At 44.8% G+C, this 27,659-nt stretch overlaps 1 protein-coding gene across 2 annotated transcripts in view; it reads right to left on the reverse strand.

Annotated features, from left to right (window-relative positions):
• HYDIN (HYDIN axonemal central pair apparatus protein) overlaps positions 1 to 25,923 on the reverse strand; it is a 3,619,565-nt gene extending 3,593,642 nt beyond the window's left edge. For both annotated transcript variants that reach the window (XM_078670948.1, XM_078670947.1), the window contains exon 1: positions 25,754 to 25,923. The gene's annotated coding sequence lies outside the window, so the exon portion shown is untranslated. The remainder of the gene's footprint in view (positions 1 to 25,753) is intronic.
• Between the last annotated feature and the right edge of the window lie 1,736 nt (positions 25,924 to 27,659).

Genomic DNA, 27,659 nt, shown 5'->3' on the forward strand with positions numbered 1-27,659 from the left:
TTCTCCCCGGTGGACTCCAGATCCACCTCCGCAGGTGGTCCAGTTGTCTCACGAGGTGGAGATGTCGAGGCCGGGTCCTCCGGCCTCCTGTCCTTCTCCTCTCTGGCAGTCGGCTGGGCCATTGTTCCAGGCTCCAGCTTCAATGAACTCCCCCTTCGGGCAGTCGCGGACCTGGTGCTGACGCAAGTCCAGTCAGGGGGTCCCAGCATCTCAGAGTGAGTCTGGTACTCCACCCTCCTCCAAGCATTGTGCTCCATATCATTCCCTAACAGGCAGTCAACAGGCACGGCAGGGCTTACGGCAACTCGAAGTGGACCTGCAACCCCTCCCCACTCAAAGGGAACCTCAGCCACAGGATAGTGGCCCACTCTGCCGTCAGCCATTACGGCGGGATGGAGTACATCTGGGATGACCTGCTCTGGAGACACCAGCTGACTCCTTACCATAGTCATGCTGGCTCCTGTGTCTCTCAGAGCCTCCCCTCTACGGCCATTGATGGTGACCCACTGCTCATACTTAGTAGTATTAGAGGGCAGCTGGGTCTTGGGAACCATCTCCTTATCTCCTAGGGACACTAAGGTGACACCCGCCCGCTTCCCTCCATTAACCAAAGGCATCTCCTCCCCGAGCACTACACTAGTGATTCCCGGGGCTTTTCCTCCAGTGGGAGGGGGTGGTCTTTTTGGGCACCTCACATCTCCTTTATAGTGTCCCACACCACCACACTCAAAACAATGAACAACCCTTGGCTGCTGGCTTTGGCCAGGGGTAGGGTTGCGAGGGGGGTTACTCTTGGGGATGAATCCTCTGCCCCTTCCTTGCGAAGTATTTTGTGGCCCTTTTGAGAACTCCCTCTTAGTTTCCCCTCCCTCTTTCCTCTGGGGGGCGCCCTGTCCTTGCTTCTGGGAATTCCCTCCAGTCCCCTTAGTCGACACCCGGGTACTAACCCAGATGTCCGCCTCCTCAGCAAGCTTCCTGGGGCTGGTCAGCTTGCTGTCCACCAGATGCTGTCTTAGTTCGGGAAGACACTTCTCGAGTAGGTGTTCCTTGAGTATGAGGTCATATAGTCCCTCATAGTCTCCTACTTCGCTGCCTCTTACCCAACCCTCCAGGGCCTTCCTGGCGTAGTCCAAGAAATCTACCCAGTTTTGCGTGCCCAGCTTGTAGCTACCCCGGAACTTTTGCCTATATTTCTCAGGGGTCAACCCAAACTTCTTGAGCAGCGCTGATTTCATAGCCGGATAGTAGGTCTGTTCACTCTGGTCAAGAGCCAACAAAGTATCCCTGCCAGTGGGGGGCATGTATTTGTACAACCCACCTCCCCAGTGGACTTCCAGAATCCCATGGGCCCTTAGCGAGACCTCGTAGGCGGCTAGCCACTTAGCAATGTCGTCACTGGGTACATAACAAGCCATAATATCTTTTGGTAGGTACGGTCTAGGTTCTTTGATGTTGGTCTGGGTATCGCTGCCACCATTCTCTGATTTGGGGGATCCTCGGTTTAGGGCTTGTAAATCCATCTCTTTGATGGTTCGCTCATGTGCCAACCTCCTATCCTCCCTTTCCATGTCCATCCTGGCTAGTTCTATTTTCAACCTCCTCTCCTCCCTCCTATCCTCCAGCTCGGCTTCGGTTAAGCCCCTGTCTGAAACACTGCTGCTTGCCCTTGAAGGTAGCCTGGGACCTGTCAGAAGATTCCCTCTCCCCATTTGATTCAGCAATGCAGCCTCAGTAACAGTGTCCCCATCACCCACTTCCATTTCTGGTTCCTCCCTTAGGCGAGCTTCTAACCATGCCCTTATGCTTGTCAGCAACTCTCCTTTCTTGGCACCTTTATTGAAAAATACCCCGTTCTGCTGACACCAATCCCTGAGTTGGGCCACAGTATTGGCTTCCAACTCTTTAAGATTCACCTCCAGCTTTGCCATGGTATAAAATTACTCACAGGAGAAACCCACGAAGTGACTTGAGGTTAACCTCCACCCACCACCAGAAGTAAATTTAGAAAAATCAAAAATATAAATTAGGAGGGCCGCAGGGAGAAAACTCCAGGTGAGGTCTTGTGGTTAGCACTGCGTTACTAATAAGTGAGTGTAAGTACAAATCCGTGATCCCACCGCTGAAACACCAATTATGTTAGACCTAGATTACCCAAGCCTACATATGGTAGCTTGGCACAGTAGTGGTCTACAGCTAACTCAAGGCGTTGGCTAAGTACTTACAAGTCTCACTCACAGTAACTCAGTAATGAACCACTAAAATAAAGACACAACACCTCTGTTTGGAAAAATACCGTTACCTTTTATAAAAATAATATGTTTTTCTGTTATGCTATTTAGTCAGGGATGAAAGTCAATCAAATTACACCTTTTACATGGAATGCAAATCACACTTCAATATTTTTCCTGTTCAGAATTTAAGAATCAAAGGTACATTTAAGGTTTAGAATTATTCAGGACACAATACACTTCACTAGAACTTTACAGAAGGAAAATGCAGCCTGACAGTGCCATATGTATTTAAAGACTCATTAGCAGGTACATTACCCCACTCTCTAAAGCACTGCTCAACTCACAGAATGACCTGGATGTAGTTCTTCACTGCATAACCAACCCGCAATGTGACTAAAAAGGGGAGACACAATAATATTAGCCAAGTTCCACACACTCTAATTTAAAGGCTCAATTTGCTAAAAGGAGATCTATTCCTCCAATTTACCAAGAAACTACAAGGGTTTCTCCCCCAGGAACCCTGTAATTCCCTACACCGCTTCCTCCTCTTTGCTCCAATTACTTTTGGGCCACTGTAGTTATTATTAGGCTGAACACAAGCCCGTTTTCTTCACTTGGGCTTCCTGGTGCAGTTCAGTCTAAGTCTCAGTTATAGCCCCACTGTCTCGTCTCCTTTCCCTGGTGCTGCTGCCTCCCTTTCCCACACTACCAGCTTACTTGTAGGCTTCTGGGTGTGATGCGAGGGCTCTCCCCGCTCGCGCTGAAACCTGGCAGCAATCGGCGGTCGAGGAAGGTTGAGGAAGGCTTCCCTGGCCCCCAGGCTCCTTGCTGTGACGTCCGCTGTGGCGCTGGCCTCGTAGAGAGCGCTCGCACGCAGGGGGGTCACTGTGGACGAGGCGGCGCCCTTGGAGATCTTCCGGCGTCTCCTCAGCTAAGCCGGCAGTCGCGCTGAACCTCCGGGCATGCGCAGACGTTCTCGTACCTCTTCCGCCTCCGCACTCGCTCATAGGAAGGACGCTGCTCCTCACGTTGACGCTGATCTCCTGGGCCTGCCCGACCCTAGGCCCCTCCTGCTCTCGATAGCGGGCGCGCTGGGAGCATGCGCAGAAGCACTACCTGCTCTGCTTGACGCAGCTGGTGCCCCCGGGGTCCCGCAATCCGCTAATACAGCGCCGCTGCTCCTCCTCAGTCACCTACAGCTCCGGCCTCTCAGGAAGGTTGCGCAGACACGGCGCCCTCGCTCTTCAAGGCGCTAAGGTGCCACAGACGCCCACCTTTCCTACAGCTGATCCACAATACCGGTAAGCACAGCGCTGGATATGGTCAGTCAGGAATACCCACAGTTAAGGGTGTTCTGGGTGGTTTTGCTGAGGCCGCTGAGATAAAAGGATCTTCTTCTTTCAGTAGTTCGATTTCTTTGTTAGTAGGGGTTGTCTTGAGAGAGGGATCGGTCAAAGGCTGAAGGGGGAACAATCCTCTGAAGTAACTGTCAGCCTCAGTGACAAACTAGCTGCTCTCAGTGTGTCCACCTCCTCTCACCACTGCCTCACTCCTCTACTCTGGGGTCAGCACAAAATGGCTGCTGGTCACTGGCCTTATATAGGGTGGCCTGAGACCTGCAGAATTCTCTAGGGTATTCTAGAAAGTTCCCTAATGTTAACCTATGGACCTGTCCTCCAGTGGTGTCCGTTATGGCAGTTGGTGGACACCATCTTAGGTCTCTGGAGATTCCTAGATTTTCAAGGGGGCTGACTAGGCCTCACAGGTTATGAGGGAAAAATGGCGTCATCGCCAAGGAACACCTAGCCCCCTGACAGCATTAAAAAATTCCTGATGGACATATGTAAAAATAAAAATAGAAACTCTGGGAGGCTAAGGGGGACAAAAATAAATCACGATGGTTAGAGTCTTCCCAGAAGCAGACAGGTTTTCCCAATTGTGTGCAGATGGGTTTGGTGAGGCTAATTAATAAAAACATCGTTAAACATTGAAGATTACAGGTTTCGTACTTACGACGTGCAAAAGTCACGAAGTAGGGCTGACACTTGTTTTGCTCAAAACACAGACAAGGCAAGGCTAAACTGCTTGGAGGCGATTTTCTAAGCAGGAGTGACGGTCTTTTCTATTTGTGAAAGAGACATTCCTTTTAGCCAAACATGGTGTCGATTTCTCTGTTGATTCGACCCCTTCTATTCCTGACTCTGCTTGCCGGTCCATGCAAATGAAAAATCCCTTGTTTTACGCCCCTACCAGGTGTTTCTAAATGTTAATGTGCGTGTATATGTTTTATAAGACACAGCCAGTGAGATAACAGGAGGTTATCGCCCCGCCCCCACAAACACATGCTGGCCGGAGACAAAAGGCAGCTGGAGTATGTGTGACCCCGGATCCCTGAGTCCTGTTTGTTAAAGCATGTAGACTTTGTTTATGTTGGCGCATGTTATCATGTTTTGTTTTAGAGAGCTCAAAGAGAACCCTGACACGCGCCTTACCAATAGCAGAGAGGTCTGGGTGGGAGAGATATGCATTTTACGATAACTAGGGTTAAGGGGCTTTCCTTTACGTACTGAAAGATCTGCGGCAGGAAGTTGTCAACGTAAATAAACACCTGGATACAAACCAAATTGTCCTATGCCTACTTTGTACAAACGTGCAGGTAAGAGCAGAAAAAGAAACACCTGGATGCATTAGCGACTTCGCAGAATTCTGTAAGAAGTGCTGCGACTGCTAGAGGTGGAAGGTGAATATGCCACAAACCGACCCGCACTTCCGACACAGTTCTGGGCAGTGAAGCGGAGGGCGGTCTGAAGTTGAATTGGGAAAAGCTTGTGCTGAGTGTTTGGTTACAGTTCTGGGCGGAGGCAGGAGAAGCTTGTGCTGGAGTTCCTAGGATGGGCGGTGCTGGCAGACTACCATTTACGTAGTAACAACAAGAAAGGGTGGAGGGGGCAGGGGAGGAGGGGGCAGGGGAGGAGGGGTCCGGGGAGGAGGGAAGGGCCAGAGGGACTTGATGGGAGTGGTGGGGGGGAGGGGGAGGGTATAGAGAGGGAGAGGAGGAGAGACAGGACAGGGGGCAGCAGCAGAGACACGGCGGGTAAAATAAACAAACAAGCCTTTCACCGTAACACGGCTGGCAGGGGAGGGGGCGGAGAGGGGAGAGGTGCGACACGGCAGTAGGAGGAGGAGGGGGGAGGAGAGTAGGGGAGGCACGGCCTAGCGGCAGGCAGGCAGGGGAGGAGAGGAGGAGGGGGGAGGAGAGTAGGGGAGGCACGGCCTAGCGGCCGTGCAATCAAGTAGTGAGGGGGCGGAGCTGGGGGAGGCTGTGAGAGAGAGTAGGCAAGGCAGGCGGCTGGGGGCATGTGCACGCGCTTTTAAGCTCAATGCACATGCGCATTGAGCTTAAAAGTCACGGGCACTGCAAGGAATCGCCACGATTCCTTGCAAGTTAGATAAAGTCTGGATGAGCCCCTATAGTCTCGCTTGCTCGATGCGCATGCGCATCGACAGGCGAGACCTAAAAAGTAGCTGTGCGCATGCGCGATTTGGTCTAGTCCAAAGCCCCGCGTAAAGCAGGCAAAGTCTCCAACCCGATTTCAGCTCCACTGCGCTCTAAACGAACACGAAAAGCAATTACAGCTCTTGCAGATATTTCATGGAACGACTGTCAGGCTTTGCAGTGTAATTTATTGTCTCCCTGGTGTTTTCTTTCCTTTCACTGGGTTTTCTCAATTCCTTCCCATACTGTTTATTGAAAACCATTGGGGGATTTGGCAGTATTAATATACGTTTGATAAACGTAACCTGCTATTAACTGAATAATGTCTGCTCTAATAAAGCACTACGAAAACAATGCAAGAATGAATTTTAACTAGTCTGTGCTGAGCAGGTTACTGCTTTACAAAAGTATCCCGGTTTTTAATTCAGAAACATTGGATTGAATGTGTATATAAAAAAGAAAACTATAACATAAGGCGAGAGCAAACAATACAAATAAATCATAGTATAGAGAGAGCTGGAACAAGTACAAGGTACGTATAACAAAAATCTTTTAGTGTTTTTATACATAAGAAATTGTGACATTTGCAAACTCGGTTATGACATTTGATTATGGCTAGTGCAAACTATATAAAATGTGGGTATTAAAGATAGCTTGTATCTTAATGACCTGAAGAAGAGAGGCAAAAAAATATACAAGCGAAGGGGGAGAAGAAATGTGGGGTTCAGTCAGTTACCAGCAGTAGATTTAGAAGTACACGCTCTTCTATGATGAGGTTCCAGAACAGTGTTGCTTGGCTAGGGAATATGTATGGGTCCTTAAGTTGGTTTTGTAAGCATTTCAGTGTTTGTCTAGTTTCTCCCTTAATGGGCATGAGGAGATCAACTAAGGCGCAAGAGATAAAGCGATATTGTCAGTTCTCCAGGTTCAGGTTAAACTATCATACCATGTGAGATGGGAAATGCTGAAGAAGCCTTTCGAATTGTATAGAATTGTTTTTATAGGTAACGAACACCTTAGATCAATTAAGAGAAGGTCTTGTTTCAGTGCAGTGCATGCAGAGAGTCGTCGGTTTCTAAGGTGATTGTTTTGTAATCTATTGTGAATGAGGCTTCTAATATTTTTTGGTTGAGTCTTGGATTTTGCCCCAGAGGTCCCTGAGAAAAAGTGTATTCAAGAAACATACTTCTAAGGTCTCTTTTAGTGCTGTTACAATTGCATCAATTGCTGTTGTCTCTTAGGTGGAGTTTATATAGTTTGTCCAGTGTCCAGAATGTTTTGTGGAGTAACAAGAATTTACATTGAGCCAATGAGGGTAGATTTGTTTACTGAAGGGGACCCTGTTAATTCAGGCTAAGCTTCATCACATGGAGAGAACAAGAGCAGGGCAAACTGTGGCCAGAATAATTCCTAACATTTCACATGATCTGTCAGGAGCATTCAAGCATCATTACGTGCTTGGAAAGGGTTTCGATATCACCATCCATACTGGCACCCTTTTCGAGGAAGCTAACTGTACACTCACAAGTAAGCCATTCAATATTCTCGACATCATGGCGTACAGAAGAAACAGCTAACAAGAACCAAAAGCCTAGGAAAAAAATATCCATCCCTCTTCATCTTGACCTGGGCTGCAAAGCTAAAAGGTTCAATGCCTGGGACGTTAAAATAAAAGAAAGAAAAACCCACAGACACACATATACGTTGGGAAACTGTTTGCAGTAACACCATTATCCAGGACCAGGTTGGCAGGGAGGTGGAAACTGGTGTTATTGGGGGACAGAGGCAAGTATTACACTTGGGATACAGGAGAACAATACAAGAAGAGTGCCTAGTAGGGGAAGATGAGCTTTGAAACAGAACATACGGCCCTATTAAGCGTTAAGGCAGCAAAATGGAACTTTGCCAAGAGGACATCCGTTCAACTGTGCTGCATCATGCTTTATCATTGATGCTAATAAACTGAGTCCACTTATGTTCGACCGAAGGCTGAAGCGGGATCGTGAAGGCTGGAGTGGGATCGTGAAAGAACAAGATTGTAGCAGAAAGACAAAAAAGAAAGTCTAAAGTCATTTATTTCAGTTAATTAAACCCATACTATTTTACACAGATAGACCAATAAAAAATTTTACAAATTCATTAGATGTAAGTAACTTCTTTTTGGTATTAGATTACAATTTTTAACAATTTTCTTTTAAAAATACCATGGCTAAAAAATTTAAAAGTGATGCTTAAAGTTTAAAGACCATTCATTTTCCTGCCTTTATCCATATTAAAGTGCAAGTGTGGTCGTGCAAAATCACCTTGAGATTAAAAAGTAATTAAATAGCACAGAACCCTTCCTATTTCGCCTATCTCAAAATGTTCTACTGACATTAAGTAAGGTCTCTTAGTGCATTAAACCAGAGCACATCTAAAAGTGCAGACGTCACGTTTAAATAGTTAATAGACTACATCATATTCATCAGTCCCTTTGCTGTCAATAACTGATCTTCTTTAACAATATTTTTTTATAAAACCTGCTATTATTTAAGGGGTCTCCTCCTCTTTCATGCAAAAGACCAAGGTGTGTGTGATGCATTGTAAACGAAAAAGTATTTTCAATAAAATCTTGCGTTCAGTTAATAATGTGGGAGAGATTGATAAAATATATCTTAGGCTTTCTTCATGTCTTTGGCATAGTCTGCACTTGGTATCTTGTGGTTTCAGTTTCCATTAAGGAATATTTATATTCTAATGTAGGACTTACCCCAAATCGTAGATGAAGTAGCTTATTTTTGTAAAACGATCTTAATAATGTTGTTAAATATATCTGTGAGCAAGGTTGCTTGTAAGAATCAATTATTGTCCAGGAGTGTCTTCTTTTGCTGAATTCCCCTATCTTTGTGCCATGACAACATCCTTATTTGTTTATTACTTTCTTAAAGGAGTTATGAGGTAGTGTCTAATATTAGCTCCTTTTTTTTCAGGTCTTTTCGTGCTATCTCGAGAGCCCGGGCCCGAGTTGAATTTCATTGGGTTTTATTTAGCATTTCTTCCCACAGCAGGGCACAGAGTCAAGTTTCGCCAGAAGCCCCTATTGACAACATATATTTGTTAAGGCACCATGTTTGAGCCAATTTTTGGTTGATCAGACCAAATTCTAGTCGCATCTGAGAAGTTTATGAACTTAGGGGGAAATGAAATAAGAGCCAGTAAACTTTATTTTGTGCAGAGTTAAAAAAAGGTCCTGAACTTACCACGGAAGACTACTGTACCATAGCAAAGAGTTGGAATAAACGTAACTTTTATTGCTGCAAGCAGTGGCTGAAACGTTGGACTTTGTAATTTTCAATATAGTTGCTGGAAAGCTGAGATTAGGTAAGCGGTTTTTGGTTTCAATGTATTCTGATGGAGTTGATGCGTTAGTCGATCTTGTAGCCAAACACCGAGATATTTATATGACGTACCTCGGAGAATTGTCTTCCCACCTAGTGACCAGCTCCACTTCTTTTCTGCCGAAAATCACAACCTGTATTTTTGTAAATTGAATAGTGATTTCGTTTTCACTGCAATAAATGTCTAGGTGATACGTTCTGCCAGAAAAAGGCTAAAAAGAATTGGTACCAGAACGCAGCCTTACCCCAGGCCTCTTTTTGATAGGATTTTGACTGTCAATCTTTTATTTTGTCCAAGTGTAACCTGGGTCCAAATGTTAGTGTATAAGAGCTGAATTGCGTGCAATAAATTTGTGGGAATTTCCCAGTTAATCAGCTTTTTTCATAATAGATTTCGGTAACATGAACAAAAGCTTTAGAGAAATCTACAAAACATGGATATAGAAGTTGTTGTTTTGACACACATTTATCCAAGATCATTGTGAGCACTACCAAGTTTTCTACAGTACAGGATTTTGGTCTAAACCCTGTCTGGTTAAATGGGATTAGATGTTTCATTTCTGTCCATTCTTCTAGCTCAGTCAATATGAGGTCTGCACATATTTAGGCATCTGTGTCCATGAGAGCAATCATACAAAAGCTATCTGGAGAAGAATAAGGGCCTTTCTTATATATTGACTGAAAGATAGATCCACGCCATGTATCAGAGATTGCCTCAGTCACTAGACAGAAATTAGACAAAGTATGAAAGCGGCGGCTCCAAAACTCTCGATCTTCTTTATATATGGTCCGGGGAGGCCATTTGGGCCGGGCACACGTTACCTCTACTTTTCCCAATCCTTCTTGTAATTTCATTTTGGCTAAAGGTGGGGGATGTTTCGCATCGAGTATTTGTGACGTTTGGTGTATGTGCGTCTTGTGTGTTGTATAGGGCCCTTATGTATGTCTTCCATTATTTTTTAGTTACATTGTTGCCGACTGCCTCGGTGGAGTTTGTCTAGTTGGTTTATTAGTGTCCATAAAGATTTTGTGTTATTTTTACACGCTTGTACTAGGTCTATCCAATCTTGGTCGTTTTTAGCCCTTTTTGCTTCCCAAATCGCATTTTTTATAGGATTTATGCAGTTCTGAGTTTTTCTTGTGTCTGTGGACCTGATTGAGAATTAATGGATTTAATTTCCCTGCCCAGGGCCCTTCGTTATTGTCTAAGGGTATTTAAATACCAGATTTGATTAATTGGTCGTTGCAATGGTATACATTTTTTGTTTGTTGCTTTTGTTAACATGGCTTTAAGCTCTTCTTGCGTCATAGTCCAGGCCAAGATTGGATCTTTAAAATCCCAATTGATTGTTGAACCAGCCTTTTTCCAGATCTCGTATCTAGTTGTTGAGAGATTATTCCATCTGATTTTTTTCCAGTTGGTACTTGTATCCTGCGAGCCAATTGGTTTATAAACTCAACACTTTGCGTTATAATTTATTATACTGATAGCCTGCACAGAGTGATCACTTTCACACCTTGCAATAACATTATAGGACAACATCTCATTGAATAGCTTAAGTGATACAAATGTATAATCTAGTACCGAATCTGTTTAGCTAGATGTTCTTGTTGCAGTAATCAGGATGTCTCCTTTGGTGCGCCAATTCAATGCCCAGAGTCCAAGGGCCTCCAGTGTTTGTAGTAATGCATGATCTGGTTTATTTACTGTGCCAAATTTGGAGATTTGTATTGAAATCACCCAGTGCATTTCTGATCTTTTTTGGTTGCCACTTCTCCCCCAGATGATTAGTGAAATCTGCATTAAAATCACCAGTGACTATACGTGAGATGTTATGGTGTGAGGTTTTCAATTCCATGAGAAAATTTTGTATTACTTTTATATTCCTTCATTTTTTAGCTGAACTGGAATGAATGTATATATTTAAAATAATAATTGGTCCCATGGTGCTTCCATAGTCCCAATTGTTTATTATTATTCCTTGTACAGATGTTGCATTAATTGAAAGGCTAGTATAAGAGAAATGTTTATGTAATGATATATAGATGACGGTCCCCCCTTTTGGATGTCCATTTTTCTTTGATTTTTGTGCATCGGTGAAGATTTCTACATAGCCTCCTAATGGTTGTTGCCCCTCGTTTCATGTCTCTTGCAGAGACATATGATGTCAAAGCTCTTTAAATACTTTTCGAGTTCGGGATCTGCAATTTTTTTATGCCTGCAATGTCCCATGAAACTATGGTTGTGGACTTTGGGGCTTTAACAGCTTGTTTTTCCTTGGAGACTTTGGTGCTAACTAGTTTTTGTTAATGGAGATGTTGTATTGGAGGCCTGGAGTAAAAGGAGTAAAAGCTATTTCATTAGTTGAGGTGTTAAGATTTTGAGCATGTCAATCTATTTTATTTTGATTAAGCGTGGGGGCAAGCCAATTCCAATCCAATGAGTCGTGGTGTTCGATGTTGGAAAATCGACAGGTACATTCTTGCGATTGATTCAGTGAATGACTTAGGAAATGGTCAAGAAAAGGATTTGAGAGATGCACCAGGCGCACACGTCCTGCTCGAGAATCAATACTGCTACATGACAAGCCAAATTAGAAAATAATTCAAACCTGCGCTGGCACACTCCTGCTCTAAAAAGATGCCATACAATTTACCTCTTTAAATGTTTACCCGCCGTTGCTGCAACTGAAAGTAATCGTCTCTCTGGGCATATGCTTGAGCATCTGTGCTGTATGGTGCATCTTTCATCGTGGGTGTTCAGTGTTCATTTGCACAAAGCAGAGATTCAAGGCCCTGGAATGGTTCGGCCAGGGCGAGCATCCCACCAAAACATAAACTGGGTTAAAAAACACGTATACATTTAGAAGTACTGGGGAAAAAAGAAGACTTATTGACCAGCTGCACTGGCAGACTGCACAGGCGTGTGTGAGATTTCCATCAGCCAGGACGGCAATTACTGCCGATTCATGATGAAAGGGGCGAGTTGCTTCTCCATAATGCAAAAGCTTCTGACACAACTTTGGAATGGAAGGATTAACAAGCCACTGTTATATTCCCGAGTTAGGCACATGTTGCAAAGCAGCCTATTTCTTACATTGCCCTATTAAGGAAAGTTTCAGCTGTGAACTTTTGCACACATTTCCATGCACGACAATGTTGCATTAGTTTCTCTGAAACAACTTTGTTTATACAAGCAGCTTCGCACAACATTATCACGATGCCCTAAACATCATTTACTAGGCCTCTCTATGCACTGGGTACAAAAGTCGTCCTATCCTTATCCACAAAGTGACAGAGCAATCTACATATCCATAACATCGGTAATCTAACACGCACATCGCAAGGTTGCTTTTCACTATAAATATTGAGCATGCCGACAGATTAGCAGAGGAGGCAATTCTGCTGACACGAAGGTCTGTGCATGCTGCGAATTCACCAAGCACCGGTCTGACATTCCGCAAGGCGTGTCCAACTCGAGACCACGATGGGGTCCTTCAGCCTCTCCCATCAGGTAATGGGGTTAGGCCGTCCCCTGGGGGATTCTTGGCTCTACACCCACACACACACTCCAGGTACACTTAGCCTAGAGTACGCTAGATTACCATTTTGCATATATGTCTGCATATATTCATTGTTTCAGCACCATGGTAGAAATATATCTACTCTTCACTCTTCTGGTGCTAGTAATCTCATGTATTTGCTTCTGTCTCCTAATCATTGTAGCACTGTGTATTATGTATCCTTCTCTGAGAATAAGTAAGCATGAGTTACTGAGCGAAAGGTTCTGTATGGTTGCCACGATCCCCGAGTGCTCAGGGTTGTCCTGTTCAGTGGTTGCCAGAGTCCATTCGCACCCTGGTAAGGTTAGGGGTGTTGATAGTGGCACTGTGAACCAGCTGGTCTACAGACCAGCATATCCTGTGGGGGTGTCCAGAACCAGTCTAGGCACCAAGCCTTTAGTTTATGTTGTCCAAACAATGCACAGATCCTACGGATTGGTAGGAACTACACAACACTACATAAGCTGTAAAGAAAGGGCATTACAAAACTTGGGTGATGGCTCTGAGGAAGACGTAAAAATAACACAGCTGCAGTGTCCAAGAAAAAGGCATCACTATCATTAGAGCAGCACATGCAGCAAAGTCACAAGCAATTCTTCGTCCCAACTATGGTGGTATTTCACTACCCAATCAATGCCCATCCATGAGCTGGGGGCATTTAACGCTTGCCACGGAGCCTTAAAGAGCTGCGAGATAGGTAGGGACATTGATTCATTAAAATGTCTAGTGTAGCAGAAATTAGATCTTGCACCATCTGACGCGCTAAGACATCAAAAGTTTGAACACTTGCTACATGCTTGCCCTTCATCACTGTTTGATGTGAAGGGTGAGGGGAAGTACACGCAGAGGAAATTACAAGAAGATAATAGGACTGGTATATTGAGCATGCATTTTAGGAAACCTATTTCCTTCGCTTTCTTCTCGCAGATCCTTACAAGTAGGATGGATATAGACTTCCTTTTAGTCATTCATGCAGTAGGTGACAATGTCAGACCCTGAAAGGAAAGGCAAGACAGAGCCATGTTGGAAAACCAGTCAACTTCTGGTATGCAAAGTCCCAGGTTAGCAAGACATAAGTCATTGACACAGCCTTGTTTTCAGGCATGCCTCAACCCTTCTACCTTTCACCTTACTGGACATATACTTTGGGCCAACCAGTGTGAACATAACATCTTGCAATGGGCGTGGAATGTAGTTTGACGCAGTATATAATTTGTAAAAGATAAGTCCTGGGGTCCAAAGTTTTGCTTAGAAGCATGCACCCACCACTATCAAAAGTCAGGGTGCCGAATTACCAGGGCTGCCAAGTCGTGAATCACCACTAGACACTCCCTGCCCCTTTATCTTACTCTTCCAGGTTCTTTTTCGTCTTTGCTTTCTCCCTTTGTCATAGAGTTTCCGTCTTTCTCTTGCTCCATTCCTCTCTGTATGTTTTTCTCTCTTTTGCTCCGGGTCAAAGTTAATGAGGAAAAATACGCGCAGGGCCCCAAACACAAGTACTGGTGCGCAAGCTCAAATTAAGAACTGGTCCGGGAGACAACAGCCTTCTTAGACAGCTCATTGTGATGCTGAACTGTATTATCAGGGTGGTGAAGGAGTAAGAAATAGGCCAAGGCAAACATAGCACTACTTTGGACATAAAGTATAAATAACAGGTAAGCGATCACACTTTGTACGTTACCGGATTTTGTGCTATTACTATTTGCTGTACTAGCAGGGTATAGCGACTCAAAAAACGAACGCATCCATTTCAGGAATCAGCTTTTTTACCTTACAGTCACAGATCCGAATTCTGGTGACCACTCAGCTTTTCACCATTCCATGTTGTTAAAATGAGTACCATTAAGTCGGGCAATAGTAAAGATCAGTTATTCAGAGCCAAAATGCCCCAAAGAGGACATACACACTTTACAAACAGACATGTTACTTTACTGGCCAAAGACATCAAGAAGGGGAGTGCCAGAAAACAAACTTTCCTAAGAAAGTAATGGGTAACGCAGCCATACACCCTAACAGCGTCAAAACGCTGCATCCACTGTTCCAAGAGTGTAGATGCCTCTAGATTCTGTGCCTCGTGCTCCTGTACCTCATTTTGAGACAAGCCTCCCTCTACATCCTGCTCCAACACTCCTCTTTCTGAAAAAGCTCCTTGGGGTAGCTTCTGCAGCAAATTATCCGATTAGAAAATACAGAGGACACTATCAATGCAATACAGAACACTTAGGGTTCTATTACGATGGCGGCCGGCATCGCCCCGGGATATGGGACTGCCCCCTATGTGTGCGGCGGTCCCGCACGTGCAACTAGGATGCGCCCGCCACACGGGGCGGTGCCACATCGTGCATGCAAATGCAGGGGGTACCATAGGTACCCCCCATGAACCACCCCCACCCCCACAACATCCTGGGGGCCCGCAGCAGGGCCCCAACTGCAAAAACTGCATGCCTTTCAGTGGAAAAGCTAGGTCCCGCAGCCATTGTAATATGGATGGCGGTGTCTAGCAGACACCTCCACCATATTCAACCCTTTTCCGCCCGGTCGACGAGTCGACAGGGTGGAAAAGTGGCAGGCGGTCTTCCCGTCCACCGCGGTACCCACCGCCATCATAATATGGCGAGGGGTAAATGGAAGGCAGGTGGGGGATTATGTTGGGCGGATTGCCACCACCATGTAGTTGGTGGGGATCCGTCAAACAGCGTGATAGACCCCTTAGTTTCCAGTCGACTCAAGTACTCTCCAAACTTTGTGAGATGAATTAACCCCTTCACTTCAGAAACACTTCAGGGACATGTGGACTTTTGGAAAGAATGGCATGCAGAAGCGTTGGGGAACTATATATAGGAGAGATCTAGGATGATCTAGATGAAGCCTGGCCTTCCACCGTCTCTTACATTCCAACCCTAGAAGAAAGGCTTGACAGACAGCATTTCATTGTCTGGTCTACCCTTAGCGCAGGGATTTTTGTGATCTTGCTCCAAGAATAGAAGGACCTGAGCTGACCAAAGCGTATTTAGTGGGGAACTCATGGAGCCCCTAACCTGGTTCTCATGCACCAGTATTTCTTTTCTGTTTCACCCATGTAAACTTAAGTCAGGTCAACTCTTTTGAACACTTTCTGCAGATTAGGTCTCCTTAGAGATTTTTTCACTTCCATTTTTATAGTGTATTCAGCAATCCCAGGGCTGCATACACAAGGACCTGCAAAGTGTGTACCTTATTTCAGAGACAAACCAAGAACAGGATCCTAAAGAACCCACTGGTGAAACTCCAGTTTGACTGATTTTCGATCATGAAAAACCCACTTCCTCAAACATTTGAGGAAATTTCACAAATAAAAGCCCTAGGAAATGAGACAAGAAAACTGGTAAGGGCCTAGAGTAAATTGAGAGGAAAGGTGTTGACGTGCAAGAGTATAGTTTACGTTAGAAACTCTAGATTTAGCAAAGAGTAGAGGCGCAATGGGTTAATTAGACTAGGGCTAAATTTGGGGTGAAGGTTCTAGTACAGACTAGTGTATAGGCTGGGGTACAGAAACCCGTGCATAAATAAAGTCTCTATGGCATAGGCAGGGGTAGATGGCCTAGGGTATTATAAGGGGCAAATGTGGGACTAGGAATGGGCAGGGCTTAACAGGATATATACAAGACTAAAAGCATATTGTTAGTGGTAAGAGAGGGGTTCAAGGGCATATTTCCTAGTGCTGTTATGCGTAGGAAAGTGTAAAGATACTTGGACAAAGGTAGAAACAACACAGAAATACGATACTGTTTGGGCACAGAGGAACAAGGGTGCAATCAATGAACCATAGGCCCCAATGCAAGCATGGTAAATACCCCCAGTCCTGGTAAGGCAAGTCTTAATTGTAGGGCACTGGGCCCCTCTCGCCTTTATACTCCGGTGCCACTGCATCGACTGCACCATTACAGCTACACTCCCTGCTTTAGGACCTGGAAGGAGCGGGAGGTAAGGATGATAAGCTTCAACAAAGCCTTGTGGAAATGGATGATGGAGAGCAGAAGGAGTCACTTAACGGTAACACACAAAAATAGTTTAAAAATACATTTTCTGCACGCTGAGCCGAGTAAAGAGAAGACACAATTGTATTCCAGCCAGCTGTGCCCTTATCATATCATTAATACAAAGAGATAAAAGCTGGCATGTAATCCTTCTAACTCTACCGGGCGGCGCAGAGATTACAATGTTTTTGGTCGTGTCCTCTACGGTTTTGTTGGCTGTGGGACCATTAGGTGGATTTGCTTGAATTAAAAGGATGCAAAGAACTCTCCCCCAAGCCCCAGTCACAGCCCGCTCCCCTCCTAAAAAGATCAAGGGAAACATTCTGAACGCTGAAGAGATTTCATCCTTTCTGTCAGCTGGTGCATGCTTTGAGAGCAGCCAAGGCAGCGAGGCCCCGTTCTTTTATCAGATCTAGCACTGCAGCTATTCTAAGCGCTCTGTCCGACACTGTGGTTTCAGTCCATAGCAGCTTCCGCGCCTGAAATCACGAGCCCTCCAGGAAAAATGTGTCATTTCCAGTCTGCCATTCCCGCTGCAGCAGCACAGGGGTATAAGAGTTTTGCTTTGCAGGTGGAGGTGCCATTCCATACCAATCGTGCTCCGTGCAGCATAACTGGAAGATGTGCCCCTATAGAAAGGACCTTCCATGTCCGGCTGTCATTCTCCCCGCAGCAGCAATGGGGGTTAAGAGCCATACTAAGCTTAAATTGCATTCCCTGTCAGTCCCTGTGCTGCTACATTGAAATAGGACGGCCCTGCAAAGCATGTGTCATTCTCTCCAAGTCGTCACTCCTGTAGAAGCAGTGAGAAATGAAATCCGTGTGCAGCAGAAGTTTCATTCCCTGCCATTGCCAATCATCATTCACGTGGCGGCAGTCAACATGGCAGCCCTGCAGACTGGAGGCCACATTCCCATCATCAGTAGTGGCTGGTGACATTTGAAAGTGATGCAACGCAAATTTTTGGTATGACTTATATGTAGTGAGCAACTCAGGCAAGCTTAATGGACAAACGAGGGATCTAGGCTGGATCCTCCTTCAGAGAAAAAATGCGAAAAAAAGATCTGCACGTCTTCAACCACCTACCTCTCTTTCCTCTTCAGCACCTCTTTTTCCTTTTCCCCGAATGCACTTCCTTTCATCTCCCTCACTTCACCACTTCAAAACATACACTGCACTCACATTTAAGCAATTTATTTACTTTGGCCCTGTAAATATTTTGCCATCTATGCACCCCCTTCACACACATTTTCACAAATGGCTAGTACAACTGGAATACAGGACCATTGTGTTGTGTGCTATGCAGAGAGGCCAACCCACGGACATGCACTTTGCTTTGGAGTTAGAGCTCTCAATCAATGCCCCTCATAAACACCTGCACAGCTCAAAATATGCATGGAAATATACAGGAAGAATCACAACATGATTAAACAGCTAACCCTTGAGGAAGGCAAGATTAAGTAAAACTTGAAATAAAAGATGAACTAAATTGCTCACATGACTCCAATATTTAGATGAACTTCACAAGGGACCAAGTACCCTGATCTGCTTGTCTTTTGGATCCTTTTCGCGGGGGAACAAATGCAGCAGCTTCACTTCTAACGGGGCCAGCGACGTGCGGCCAGGGCCTGGGGTGTCCAGTGGGGGATGTTAGGGTGGCGAGGGGTCTCAGAACAATATACATAACAGAAGATTAGCATTCTAACACTTAACATTACCCTGTGTACGACTGTAGAACAACTCCGATTGTAAAGCAGTGCTTTTTCTCTTGTATTGTTGAATTTACAAATACCAATAAACAGATTTAATAAAAAAAAAAACACTTAACATTACCGATGAAAAGGCACCACAATACACGTGCTTGCATCCTGCTTGCATACACTCCTACATGTGATGAATGGGAAAGGGTGGGATCTATGCTTGTGAATGACGAAGTCCGCTCTCATACAGGGATGGAGACTCCAGCTACCAAAACCATGATGCTGAAAGCGTCACTGGCCTATAGTGGATACTGCCATTGACTATGGCATTGATTCATTACGAAGGGCTTTAGAACAGCAAGCCCTGCGTCATAGTTCAGAAAGTTGATTTACTGCCTGGCTTTCGTCTTCTGCTTTAGAGTGAGGCAGGGCAGGCAGCCTGGGTCAGATAACCCAGACTTAAATACATCAATTTGTTTAGAGATACAATCGTATCTCTAAATGAAATGATCTATTTAATATTAGTACAGGAATGTGAAGAAAATAGTTTCAGTGGGGTGTGTGTGTAGACTTCCGCTTGATGACAGTGTGCGTGGACTGGCACTGGGCCGGCCGTGCGCCTCGATGGTGCTTGGCAGGCCGTGCGCCGGGATGGTGCTTGGCAGGCCGTGCGCCGGGATGGTGCTTGGCCGGCTGTGCGCCTGGATGCCGCTTGGCTGGCCGTGAAACTGGATGCTTCTTGGCCGGCCATGCGCCTGGTTTCTGTTTGGCCGGTCGTGCTCCTGGTTTCTGCTTGGCCGGCCGTGCGGCTGGATGCCGTGCGGCTGGCGGTGTGCGTAGAAGGTGCTGCGAGTGGATGTATAAACAAATGACCTTTTTGGACCCCCCTCAATCGCTACAAGTTATTGGCCCTTCTATGTCACAGGCACTTGGCTCAGCCCATTAGGCACCAGGGCTATGTTTATGGGGGAAACGGCCTCTACAACGAAGCCGTTTCCACGAAATACTTAACCACGCATGCAGTACCACGCATGCGTGGTTAACACGAAAGCCTTTACCACGCATACCTTTACTACGAGGTTTGTAGTAAAGGCATATGTGGTAAAGGTAAAAAGTAAAAAAAGGGGGGCTTGGGGGGGTTCTCCCCCCCCCCAAAAAAATCTCACCTGAAGTCACGTCGGTTTATGTATTTAATCATCGTCGTTTAAGAGCAATCGGAAAATAAACTTCCGCTTTCTCTTAACGACGTATGACGTCACCATGCAAGCATCCGAGGTAAAAGTTATGCGTGTAAAACGAATTCCGTTGTAACGCATGCGTGGTAAAGGCATGCGTTGCAACGGAATTCGTTGTAACGTCATACATTCTGTTTATGGGCATGTCAGGGGGAAGCCCCATAGGCAAGGGGTGCTCCTCTTTCTTTTAGGCAGAGTTTTTGGAAGAAAACCACTAGAAACCAGGGATAGTTTGCGTGTGTGTGTGTGAACTGGTTTGGCTGGCGGTCTGCATGCAATGACCTCTGGCTGGCATTTTGCTGGCGATGTGTGTGGACTTGCGCTTGGCCAATGGTGTGTGTGTTTGGACTCACGCTTGATGACAGTGTGCGTGGACTGGAACTTGGCCGGCCGTGCGCCAGGATGGCGCTTGGCCAGCCGTGCGCCTGGATGCCGCTTGGCCGGCCTTGCGCCTGGATGCCGCTTGGCCGGCCTTGCGCCTGGATGCCACTCGGCCGGCGGCGTGTGTGGATGTATAAACCAACTGCCATTTTGGACATGCTTTGGGCTCCCCTCAATCGCTACACGTTATTGGTCCTTCCATGTCACAGGCACTTGGCCCATCCACACAAGTAAGGTATCATTTTTAATCGAGAGACTGAGGGGGGAACTCTGAGTGGAAGGAAATTTGTGTCGTGCTGTGATCTTACAACGTTCCCACACAGTTATTATAGGAAATGTGACTTTTTAGCTAAAGTGGAGGTTTGCTGCGGATTCTGTGAAGGAAAACGTTGGGGGGGCGGAAATCAACATAAGCCACACCTCCCTGGACTCCCACAGGTGTCTAGTTTTCAGAAATTGAAAAGAGTTGTAGGAGCACTCCGAGTTTAACTTGTTTTCCACTCTCGTACACTGGTGCCGTGATTGTGCAGGGTTGTCAATCCTAGTACTTAAGTAGTTATGGTGAAAATGGATTTCCACCCAATCACGCACTGTTCACTTGGCGCTACTGCGCTTTCTGTAATTTATTCTATTTTAATCCAGTTTAAACCACTCTTGTGTTTTATTTACATGAATTTACCTTTTATTTCTTTGGTATACTCTTTTGTTGATAAATTATCAATTCATTTTTCAACATACATATGACTGTTCAGTTGCAAACAAAGATTCATAGTACATATTTACATTACAATTATTCGTTTTTGTTCGGCACGTATGTTACATTTCATTTAATCAACATTTCTTGAATGAGCCCAATGCATTTCGGCACTTGTGTGTGCCTTCGTCAGGGGCAATCTCTGATTGTACTGGCTGTGTCCCTTATATTATGGTGTGTTTCGTGGTGACCTTTGCTCTTCTCCAGTACTCTCACGTGTTGCTCAAATGCAAATGCCTTGGTTCTCTTGTCTTGCTCTTTCTCTTCTTTATCTGTGCCAACTGCTTGTTTCGTATTGTACAAGTTCCGACTGACCGGTCAGTCGGAACTTGTACAATACGAAACAAGCAGTTGGCACAGATAAAGAAGAGAAAGAGCAAGACAAGAGAACCAAGGCATTTGCATTTGAGCAACACGTGAGAGTACTGGAGAAGAGCAAAGGTCACCACGAAACACACCATAATATAAGGGACACAGCCAGTACAATCAGAGATTGCCCCTGACGAAGGCACACACAAGTGCCGAAATGCATTGGGCTCATTCAAGAAATGTTGATTAAATGAAATGTAACATACGTGCCGAACAAAAACGAATAATTGTAATGTAAATATGTACTATGAATCTTTGTTTGCAACTGAACAGTCATATGTATGTTGAAAAATGAATTGATAATTTATCAACAAAAGAGTATACCAAAGAAATAAAAGGTAAATTCATGTAAATAAAACACAAGAGTGGTTTAAACTGGATTAAAATAGAATAAATTACAGAAAGCGCAGTAGCGCCAAGTGAACAGTGCGTGATTGGGTGGAAATCCATTTTCACCATAACTAGTTTTCAGAAATGTCTGGATTTTTTAGGTTCCCAAAGGATGTCTGCAAGCCTGGGACCATAAACAAAAGTGCCTACCTGTCTATCACGAAAGAAAAAAAAATTTCAAGGGTGTCTCCAGTGTTTTTGGTCCCGAGCTCGGCGGTCATATAAGGAAACTTCCCAAAACCCAGGCTTTTCTGAAAACTAGACACCCGGAAAGTCCAGGGAGGTGTGGCTTGCGTTAACCCCCCAATAGTTTCCTACCCAGAATGACCTGCAAATATCAAATTTAGCTAGAAAAAAAATAAATCACATTTTGCTCACTTTTCTGTGTGGGGTCGTCACAAATTTCCTACCACTCAGCCTTCCCCCAGGTCTCCCGATAAAAATGGTACCTCACTTGTGTGGGTGAGCCAAGTACCCACTGCAGGGAAGGGCCCAAAATGTATTGCGGAGACATCAAAATTATCTATAACAAAACAACCTGGTTTTGCAAGGGGGCACTTGCGTTTTTGGTCCTGGTCTCTAGGGAAACCTACCAAACCCACACATTTCTGAACATTTCTGAAAATTAGACACCAGGGGGATGTGTGGCTTGCATGGATTCCCCGGTACAAAAGGGGGTGGTGATGGACGGAGCATCTGAACCAATCAAACACTCACACCCAGTCAAAAGATCTGGGTTTAATCCATCACCGTTCTTTAGCCCACTCTGCCACCCCAGTTCAGACATGGCTATATGCAAATCAGTCTGACCCTGTGCCTCATGGGAACAGTCCAGCCCGAACTGCCAAGCCATGCCTTCCCTGGACCGGAAACAAGCTGGATTCCCCAGCATTTTCCTATCAGAATCCACTACAAATCTCAAATTTAGCAGGAAAAAAACAAGAATCACATGTTCCTCAAATTTCTGTGTGGGCTCACCGTGCTGGCACAAATGGCCTCCTACATAGCGTTCCCCTTAGTCTCCCGATAAAAATGATATGTCAGTTGTGTGGGTGTCCAATGCAGAATCGCCTAAAAACGTATAAAACAAAATATATAGGGCGAATGCTGGATGGGTGAAAGTTTGTGGCTTCCTACGAATTCCAGAACTTTCCACCACAGAAATGGGAGGAAAATGTGCGTTTTTTTCTTTTTACAAAGTTTGAGGTTTGCAAGGGATTCTGTGTAACAGAACCTGGTGAAAGCCACACAAGGCGCACCGCATCCTGGATTCCCCTGGATGTCTAGGTTTCAAACTGTACATGTTTGCAAGGTTTCCCTAGGTGCCAGCTGAGATAGGGTCCAAAATACACAGCTAGACACATTGCGAAAAAAGGGCCCATTTTCACTGGAAAAATGTGGTGTGCCCACGTTGCGTTTTGGGCAGTTTCCTGTTGCAGGCACTAGGCCTAAACTTTTAGGTGTGCAAGGGATTCTGGGTAACAGAACCTGGTGAGAGCCACACAAGTCACCACATCCTGGATTTCCCTGGGTGTCTAGTTTTCAAAACTGCAAAGGTTTACTATATTTCCCCGGGTGCCGGCTGAGATAGGGTCCAAAATCCACAGTTAGACACATTGCAAAAAAAGGGTCCTTTTTCTCTAGAAAAATTGGATGTTCCCATAATGCGTTTTGATCTGTTTCCTGTTACGAGACTAGGTGTTCCCACACAAGTGAGGTACAATTTTTATCGTGAGACTTGGGGGAATGCTGGGTGGGTGGATGTTTGTGGCTCCTTGCAGATTCGAGAACTTTTCATCACAGAAATTGGAGGAAAATGTTTTTTTTTTTTTTTACAAAGTTTGGGGGTTGCAAGGGATTTTGGGTAACAAAACCTGATGAAAGCCACACAAGTCACCCAATCCTGGTTTCCCTAGGATGTCTAGTTTTCATAAATGTACAGGTCTGCCAGGGTTCCCCATGTGCCGGCTGAGCTAGGGTCCAAACTCTACAGCTAGGCACATTGCGAAAAAAAGGGTTCGTTTTCACTAGAAAAATTTGATATGTCCATGTTACTTTTAGGGCCCATTTCCTGTCGCAGGCACTAAGTCTACCCACACAAGTGAGGTACCATTTTTATTGGGAGACTTAGATGAAAACAGAATTGTAGAACAAGTGTTATTTCCTATTGACTTTCACTGTATTTCTGCCTTCCAAATGTAAGTCATTGTGCAAAAAATAAGTCACTTTGAAAAATGTCCTTTAATTCGCACGCTAGTATGGGTCCCCACAATTTCGGGTATGTGCAAATAAATACTGCTTCTAAAATCTATATTTTGTTCAAATTTGGGAACAACATAGGTGTCCTTAATACCTATTTTTCACTCTTTATATTTTACTAAATGAATTGCTATATACCCAGTATTGAATGAAAACTCATTGCAAGGCGCCGCTCAGTTATTGGCTCTGGGTACCCAGTGATCTTGGTGAAAGTGCAAATCCTATATATCACTATAAGGGTCCAGTGGACGTAACAGTATATAGCGTTCAAAAAGCTGCCCTTTTTTAGGAGAAGTTACAGGTGAAAACAGTACAAACTGTAGTTTTTTTCAACTCAATTTCAATTTATTTTTTCTTCAACTGTTAGTTTCTATAGGAAAACCTTGAAGGATCTACACAAATGACCACTTGCAGAATTGAATCTACTTTTCTGAAATGTATATCTTTCCAGGATCCATTATTGCTGTCACAACCATTTCTACCACTAACTGGAAAGAGGCTGAAAGCACAAAAAATTGTAGAAATAGGCCATGTCCCAGTAAAATGCCAAAACTGTGCAGAAGAAGTTGGTTTTCTGACAAAAGCATGCCTGTCCCTGAAAGCTAAGAAGATGGTGATTTCAGTAATACAAACACTTTGTTGATACCATTTGAAGGAGAAAAAAAGCAGAAGCCTTCTTCTGCAGCACTTTACCCCCATTTTTCCCCCACAAAAATAAGTTGCTGTATTTTGGCTAATTTCTGGGTCCCCTCCAGTGGAATCCACACACCCTGAGAACCTTTCAAATCCTCAGAATGTTGCAAGAAAAGGACGCAAATTTGGAATGGATACCTTATAAAGACAAAAAGTTACGGGGGCCTAAGCGCGAACTACCCCAAATAGCCAAAAGAGGCTTAGCACAGGGGGAGGGGGAAAAGGCCTAGCAGCGTAGGGGTTATAGACACCTGCAGACTGGCCTGCTTCTTGACAGAAATGAAAAGCAGGTATATTAGGACAATGTGAAGCTTCAAGAGAAACATATTTGGAATCTAAATATCTTGCTTAAAACCTCAAACAAGTACTTAAGTTACCTGGGGACATGGTTATTCTACGGGCGGGGTGTTCCCTATAGTAAAAGAGGAGTTTATAATGGGGTGCTGTCCCAGAAGTTATAAAACTCATAATGAGTTCCTATTTGCAAAATGGAGGTTATCATACAATGGAGTGTCCCACACTTATTTTCTTGTAATTGGGGTGCATAGCTGCTACGTGACACCAACGCCTATTAAACACTGTTTTTTTTATCCTGGTTTTTGAATGAACGCCACTTAATGTGCTGGGAATTTTGATGCCGTGCTTTGAATGTTAAAAGCGAAAATCCAGGTCCCAAACGCGACGTGTTGTTGGCTGAAAAGCCAGGACTGATCGAAAATATCATACAACGGCCTGGGGTCGTTCGCCAGCGGTGGGTATTCCCTCCTGTGCATTACAATCATATATGGTTGGCCATCCTTTTATGATTTTTAATGAATCAAATAAAAGTATATTTTGACTTGACATATAGAAGGGTGTTCTCAAGAGCACTTGGAGTGGCTCTTGCAAGTAGACCGGTATGTGACGCTTTCCAATGAAAACTTAGAATGGGGGCGCCTCACGCAGCACGTGGCTATAGGACGAGTTGTTGAGCACCTTCTCCGGTGCGGGCGGCCAGCCCCTTCCCACCCTAAGACAACCCTTATCTTTTACAGTGGGAGTGGGCTCGCTACTTCATGCGCCAACTTGTATCGGGTGCCACCTTAAGGATAATAGCTCGCTTCCTAAAGCAAAATGACCAGCGCTACCCCATGGCATGGAAGCAGACGTTCATTCACTACCAATGTGAAGAGACAGGCGCGCATTTAAGCAAGGTGCACCGAGCAGCATGAAGAGAATGCAGGAGAGTTTTCCAGTTCAGATATATGAATTGTATCCTATAATATAACAGGTGGTTTTGGGGTACTCACGTGGTGTCCACAGTCCCGGCGACGGTTGCTTTTCCTGTGACGTGCGGCTCGCGCTTCCCAAGACTTATTAGGGACAGGTGCAGCTTCCCTTCTTCCACGCGCCTCTAGTCCCGCCGTCCGCCACAAGCATACACAGTTGCTGCGCGTTACCATAGCAGCAGAACGGCCGCATCCAAACAAGGACAACGCTGATTGGCTGCTCTGTGTCCGGTCGACCCCATGGCAACAGAGGGCGTGGTCGAGCGAGGAGGTGTACAAAGTTTGTGTTTCTATGTATCACCGGCCCTGCTCGTTTTTTTTTTTTTTATTAAAACACAAGGCTGTTATTGAACAGACGCCACCATTATCCGTTTACTGTGTGTGGAACTTACATATGACCGTATAAATTAAACATGGGAAAAAAACATCGCAAGGCAGACTGTTGTATACTTATGCATTGTATGTGCATCTCGTTGTGACAGAAGAAAGTCACGAAGTGAGTATTTAAATTAAGGGTCTATTTATAAATAAGGCTTGCGAGCAGAGAGAATAACAACGTGACTTACAAGTCTAATAAGGAGGCAAGAATGCCGACGACGTTCTATGACATCATATATATATACACAATCAACATTCTTATAATGACATAACAGAGGTATCAACAAGTGGACAACTGTAGTGCAGAGTGGTAAACTGGTAACAACCATAGAGTAATAAATCAAATATACAACATTTGCCTTTTTCATGAAAAGCTAAAACAAAACATCTTTACATTTATATGGAATTTTTGAAACCCTTCCAGAAAAGGTAGAAATACATTTTGAAGAATTCTGAGAAACAATATCTCTGTTATCAATACAACTTTTTCTAAGTTGAATATTATAACAATTTGACACATCATTTAAGTTTAAATGTGTAGAAGAATTAACATTAGGTAAAGCAACATTGGCTTGATGTTCAACATTTTGTTGTTCGTCCAATGCATCATCTAAAACTATCTTTAGAAGCACTTACATTTTCACTTTCTGAAATTTCCGATTGTTCCTTAATAAAATCATTAAGATTACTTTGTTTGTCAAAATCAATATAATCCCAGATCAACCATTCTCCCTTCTTATACAAACTGCTTTTTGAATTTTGTCTAAGTTTGTGTTCCAGTGGTGGCTCCTTCAGAGGGGCAAAAGGGTGGCGACCCCCCAAATCATCACGTCTCACTCTGCATCTAATTGCAACGATATTACAGCTTTTACATGAATGAAGCAATCTCACTGATCATTTGCTTACATGTAAAAGCTCTAATATTACCCCGCGCCAGAAGAGGTCTCCCGGGGTTGTATTGCGCAAGTGTCAGGCGTGGGCTGTTACAGCCCATCTTTTTACAGAAGCAATACATATCTGACTGCAAAAGTGGAAGGCAGTGCTGCATGTCAGATAATAGTAAATTGGGGCCTGTCAATCATGCGCCCTTATGCCCCATCAGAAGCCACGGTAATGGAAAAGGACAGGCTCCCATCCTAATTGAGCTTCTGATTGGGCATAAGGTTATGAGCCTCGCCCTGGCGCCCTGTTTGTTGAATCTGGGCACTTGGGCTGTAATTAGCTAGCATTCGCGCAAGAATTTTCAATTCTATTAGGACACGGAGGCGAGGATTATGCTTCTCTTTCGTTTATTTGCTACTCACAGCTGTCAGGTCCTGTCGTTCGTTCTCTTCGGGGCTGTGCTGATTGTCCTATAACCTCCTGTGGTATCTCCCTCCTTTCGTCCCCCGGCGGCTCCGCTTGTAATGGTGCTGCTCGCGGTGACATCACTTAGAATGTCACCGCGACCAGCGTTCCAAGGCGAGCGCCGGGGACACTGAGGCGGTAACAGCGTGAACATTAGGCTGTGGCTGAGGTCGCAGGTGTGATAACTTCATCTAAATAAAGG

The sequence above is a fragment of the Lissotriton helveticus genome, chromosome 12 (genome assembly GCF_964261635.1).
Source record: "Lissotriton helveticus chromosome 12, aLisHel1.1, whole genome shotgun sequence".
Lineage (NCBI taxonomy): Eukaryota > Metazoa > Chordata > Amphibia > Caudata > Salamandridae > Lissotriton > Lissotriton helveticus.